The sequence below is a fragment of the Lepidochelys kempii genome, chromosome 3, assembly GCF_965140285.1.
Source record: "Lepidochelys kempii isolate rLepKem1 chromosome 3, rLepKem1.hap1, whole genome shotgun sequence".
NCBI lineage: Eukaryota > Metazoa > Chordata > Testudines > Cheloniidae > Lepidochelys > Lepidochelys kempii.
The window spans coordinates 95036740-95043124 of NC_136382.1; positions in this window are offsets into that span (position 1 = coordinate 95036740).

Below are 6385 nucleotides of genomic sequence, written 5' to 3' on the forward strand. Positions count from 1 at the left end.
GATTAACCTGAAATCATTTTGAGATCCAGTTGAGATTTTTTGAACTAGAAATACAGATTTTAAAAAGGAATTTTTTTTTTCCCTGTGGAAAGGAAGTCCAGAAAACAGCTTTGAAACTGAAAGCAGCTTGGTTTCTCTCTGCTTTGTGGCCAAGCAGAGACAAAAGGGGATTATCTTTGTGAATTGCAGGTTTTCTTTGCCTGGAGGCAGGGTACTTAACTCCTGCAGGGAAATTCACAGTCTTCCAACCCAGAGGTTTTTTTTTTCTTTTCTTCCTAAAAGTAAATAGGGGGTGTGTGTTCTACCCATTTGCTTTTTCTTTGGGCTGGGTAAGCAGGTTTCCAAGTAGTTGGAGGTTTTTTGCTTTAATTTGGGCCCAGAGCAGAGACAAGGGAATTGTCTTTTTCTGTAGTCTGACAATCACTATCAGAGAATAGGTATTCTATTGCAGCACAGCAAAATTTTACAGCCAAGTTTTGTTTGTTTATTTCTAAACCTCGGGTGTAAAGTTAGTTAAAAACAGAGAGGTTAGAATGACCAAATCCTCAGCTCGACTACAGCTGGAATTAGCCAAATTTCAGGCTGAGGAAAGACAAAGGGAACATGAAAGACAGATAGAACTCATGCGGCTGAAGAAGGAACAAGAAAGGGAGACAGCGAGAGAAGCAGAACAACACCAAGCGGCTGCTCACAGGAGAGCTATGGAAGCAAGGGACAAAGAACTGGAGGAGAAGGAAAAAGAGAGGAAGTATGTGGAGGAGATGGAGAAGATAAAGGCTCAGCAGAATATCCCAACAAACCCTAGCAATCCTTCTCCAGGTACCACTTCCCATCCCAGAAAGTTCCCCACCTACAAGGCAGGTGATGATACTGAGGCCTTCTTAGAAAACTTCGAAAGGGCCTGCCTTGGGTACAACATCTCTACTGACCAATACATGGTAGAGCTGAGGCCGCAGCTCAGTGGACCCTTAGCTGAGGTGGCAGCTGAAATGCCTAAAGAACACATGAACAAGTATGAACTGTTTAAATCCAAGGCGAGAGTCAGAATGGGGATAACACCCGAGCAGTCTCGTCATTGGTTCAGAGCCCTAAGGTGGAAACCAGACATGTCATTTACCCGACATGCCTACCACATTGTGAAACATTGGGATGCCTGGATATCAGGAGCAAGTGTTGAATCTCCAGTAAATTTGCCCTTCCTAATGCAAATGGAACAATTCTTAGAGGGTGTTCCTGAGGAAATAGAAAGATACATCCTAGACGGGAAGCCCAAAACTGTAATCGAGGCAGGAGAGATTGGAGCCAGATGGGTGGAGGTGGCAGAGAAGAAGAAAACTGGTCGCAGTTGGAGCGGAGACCAGAAGGGACCACCCCAGACCACACCCTATTACCGGGGGCCGCCCAAAGCCCCACCTACCTCCCAAAGAACCCTCCAGACCCCTTATCGTCCCACCACCCCGTTCTCCAGCAACCCACCTTGCCCCAGTGACCCGTCAGCTGGACGATGTTTTAAATGTAACGAGCTGGGGCATGTAAAGGCCAACTGCCCCAAGAACCCCAACAGATTACAGTTCATTGCACCGGAATCACACCAGAGGTCCACAGGCCCAGATACCTCCCAGATACCCTTGGAGCGGAGGGAAGCTGTGAGTGTGGGCGGGAAGAAGGTCACCGTGTGGAGGGACACCGGAGCACAAGTGTCAGCTATCCATGCTTCCTTAGTGGACCCCAATTTAATCAACCCAGAGATCCAAGTGACGATTCAACCCTTCAAGTCCAACTCTTTCAATTTGCCTACAGCCAAGTTGCCTGTCCAGTACAAGGGCTGGTCAGGAAAATGGACTTTTGCAGTCTATGATGATTATCCCATCCCCATGCTGTTGGGGGAAGACTTGGCCAATCATGTGAAGCAGGCCAAGAGGGTGGGAACAGTCACCTGCAGCCAGGCTAAACAAGCCGTGAGCCCTAGCTCTGTTCCGGAAACTTCTATCAGGACCCAGTCAGAGGTGATGGACCCGGACCCCAGGCCAATGTCTGCAACAGCAGTAGTGGATCCAGTTCCAGAGACCCAGACGGAACCAGTCCCAGAACCAGAACCAGCCGAACAACCAACACCAGACCCCGTGTCAGCACTGAATCCAGTACTTGCAACCTCAACACCAGAGGGCCCCACCGAACCTGAACTGGCAGCAGCCGATAACCCTACACAAGAGGCTCAGCCGGAGCCTGAATCCCAACATAGTGCACCAGCGGAGAGCGGTTCACAGTCAACAGAAACAGCTCCATCCCCTATATCGCTTCCAGAGGGACCAAGCCTAGGTCCACAATCCCATGAGGAACTGATGTCTCCAGCATCAAGGGAACAGTTCCAGACTGAACAGGAAGCAGATGAAAGCCTCCAGAGAGCTTGGACGGTGGCACGGAGCAACCCACCGCCTCTCAGCTCTTCTAATCGATCCAGGTTTGTTATAGAAAGAGGACTTTTATACAAGGAAACTCTTTCTGGTGGACACCAGGAAGACTGGCATCCTCAGAGACAGTTGGTAGTTCCAACTAAATACCGGGCCAAGCTCTTGAGCTTAGCCCACGATCACCCTAGTGGCCATGCTGGGGTGAACAGGACCAAAGACCATTTGGGGGGGTCATTCCACTGGGAGGGAATGGGCAAGGATGTTTCTACCTATGTCCAGTCTTGTGAGGTGTGCCAAAGAGTGGGAAAACCCCAAGACCAGGTCAAAGCCCCTCTCCAGCCACTCCCCATCATTGAAGTTCCATTTCAGCGAGTAGCTGTGGATATTCTGGGTCCTTTTCCGAAAAAGACACCCAGAGGAAAGCAGTACATACTGACTTTCATGGATTTTGCCACCCGATGGCCGGAAGCAGTAGCTCTAAGCAACACCAGGGCTAAAAGTGTGTGCCAGGCACTAGCAGACATTTTTGCCAGGGTAGGTTGGCCCTCCGACATCCTCACAGATGCAGGGACTAATTTCCTGGCAGGAACTATGAAAAACCTTTGGGAAGCTCATGGGGTAAATCACTTGGTTGCCACTCCTTACCATCATCAAACAAATGGCATGGTGGAGAAGTTTAATGGAACTTTGGGGGCCATGATACGTAAATTCGTAAATGAGCACTCCAATGATTGGGACCTAGTGTTGCAGCAGTTGCTCTTTGCCTACAGAGCTGTACCACATCCCAGTTTAGGGTTTTCCCCATTTGAACTTGTATATGGCCGTGAGGTTAAGGGGCCATTGCAGTTGGTGAAGCAGCAATGGGAGGGATTTACACCTTCTCCAGGAACTAATATTCTGGACTTTGTAACCAACCTACAAAACACCCTCCGAACCTCTTTAGCCCTTGCTAAAGAAAACTTACAGGATGCTCAAAAAGAGCAAAAAGCCTGGTATGATAAACATGCCAGAGAGCGTTCCTTCAAAGTAGGAGACCAGGTCATGGTCTTAAGGGCGCTCCAGGCCCATAAAATGGAAGCATCGTGGGAAGGGCCATTCACGGTCCAGGAGCGCCTGGGAGCTGTTAATTATCTCATAGCATTCCCCACCTCCAACCGAAAGCCTAAGGTGTACCATATTAATTCTCTAAAGCCCTTTTATTCCGGAGAATTAAAGGTTTGTCAGTTTACAGCCCAGGGAGGAGACGACGCTGAGTGGCCTGAAGGTGTCTACTACGAAGGGAAATGTGGTGGTGGTGTGGAAGAGGTAAACCTCTCCATGACCCTTGGGCGTATGCAGCGACAGCAGATCCAGGAGCTGTGCACTAGCTACGCGCCAACGTTCTCAGCCACCCAAGGACTGACTGAACGGGCATACCACTCCATTGACACAGGTAATGCTCACCCAATTAGGGTCCAACCTTACCGGGTGTCTCCTCAAGCTAAAAATGCTATAGAACGGGAGATCCAGGATATGTTACAGATGGGTGTAATCCGCCCCTCTGAAAGTGCATGGGCATCTCCAGTGGTTCTAGTTCCCAAACCAGATGGGGAAATACGTTTTTGCGTGGACTACTGTAAGCTAAATGCTGTAACTCGCCCAGACAACTATCCAATGACACGCACAGATGAACTATTAGAGAAACTGGGACAGGCCCAGTTCATCTCTACCTTGGACTTAACCAAGGGGTACTGGCAGGTACCGCTAGATGAATCTGCCAAGGAAAGGTCAGCCTTCATCACACATCTCGGGCTGTATGAATTTAATGTACTCCCTTTCGGGCTGCGAAATGCACCTGCCACTTTCCAAAGACTTGTAGATGGTCTCCTAGCGGGATTAGGAGAATATGCAGTCGCCTACCTTGACGACGTGGCCATATTTTCGGATTCCTGGGCAGACCACCTGGAACATCTACAAAAAGTCCTTGAGCGCATAAGGGAGGCAGGACTAACTGTTAAGGCTAAGAAGTGTCAAATAGGCCTAAACAGAGTGACTTACTTTGGACACCAGGTGGGTCAAGGAACTATCAGCCCCCTACAGGCCAAAGTGGATGCTATCCAAAAGTGGCCTGTCCCAAAGTCAAAGAAACAGGTTCAATCCTTCTTAGGCTTGGCCGGTTATTACAGACGATTTGTACCGCACTACAGCCAAATCGCTGCCCCACTGACAGACCTAACCAAAAAGAAACAGCCAAATGCTGTTCAGTGGACCGGAAAGTGTCAGAAGGCCTTTAACAAGCTTAAAGCGACACTCATGTCTGACCCTGTACTAAGGGCCCCAGACTTTGACAAACCGTTCCTAGTAACCACAGATGCATCCGAGCGTGGTGTGGGAGCAGTTTTAATGCAGAAAGGACCTGATCAAGAATTCCACCCTGTAGTGTTTCTCAGCAAAAAACTGTCTGAGAGGGAAAGCAACTGGTCAGTCACTGAAAAAGAATGTTATGCCATTGTCTACACTCTGGAAAAGCTACGCCCATATGTTTGGGGACGGCGTTTCCACCTGCAAACCGACCATGCTCCACTGAAGTGGCTTCAAACCGTCAAGGAAACTAACAAAAAACTTCTTTGGTGGAGTTTAGCTCTCCAAGATTTTGATTTCGACATCCAACACATCTCAGGAGCTTCTAACGAAGTGGCTGATGCACTCTCCCGTGAAAGTTTCCCAGAATCAACTGGTTAAAATCGTCCTTGAGATGTGGAAAATATTGTTAGTCTTTATGTACTTGGTAGTATATTTAGAGATGCATGTGTCTTATTAACTCTGTTTTTCCTAGAGCTCCAGGAAGAAATCCCAGCCAGTGTTTCACCCTAGCTGAGATTTGGGGGGCGTGTCATTAATATAAAGGGAAGGGTAAACCCCTTTGAAATCCCTCCTGGCCAGGGGAAAGCTCCTCTCACCTGTAAAGGGTTAAGAAGCTAAAGGTAACCTCGCTGGCACCTGACCAAAATAACCAATGAGGAGACAAGATACTTTCAAAAGCTGGGAGGAGGGAGAGAAACAAAGGGTCTGGGTCTGTCTGTAGTCGTCTTGGCCAGGGACAGAACAGGAATGGAGTCTTAGAACTTTTAGTAAGTAATCTAGCTAGGTATGTGTTAGATTATGATTTCTTTAAATGGCTGAGAAAAGAATTGTGCTGAATAGAATAACTATTTCTGTCTGTGTATCTTTTTTGTAACTTAAGGTTTTGCCTAGAGGGGTTCTCTATGTTTTTGAATCTAATTACCCTGTAAGATATCTACCATCCTGATTTTACAGGGGGGATTTCTTTATTTCTATTTACTTCTATTTTTTATTAAAAGTCTTCTTGTAAAACACTGAATGCTTTTTCATTGTTCTCAGATCCAAGGGTTTGGGTCTGTGGTCACCTATGCAAATTGGTGAGGCTTTTTATCCAACATTTCCCAGGAAAGGGGGGGTGCAAGTGTTGGGAGGATTGTTCATTGTTCTTAAGATCCAAGGGTCTGGGTCTGTAGTCACCTAGGCAAATTGGTGAGGCTTTTTACCAAACCTTGTCCAGGAAGTGGGGTGCAGGGTTTTGGGAAGTATTTTGGGGGGAAAGACGCGTCCAAACAGCTCTTCCCCAGTAACCAGTATTAGTTTGGTGGTGGTAGCGGCCAGTCCAAGGACAACAGGGGGAATATTTTTTACCTTGGGGAAGTTTTGACCTAAGCTGGTAAAGATAAGCTTAGGAGGTTTTTTCATGCAGGTCCCCACATCTGTACCCTAGAGTTCAGAGTGGGGGAGAAACCTTGACATATGCCATGTAGGTGGCATCCATACAGTAGCTCGAAGGGGGAGAAACCAGTAGATGCTTGGGGAACTTCTCGTATTGCAAACATCAGGTATGGTAGGAGGGTATCCCAGTCTTTTCCATCTTGGGCCACCACCTTTCGGATCATGCTCCTGGGACTGTGGTTAAATCGTTCAACCAG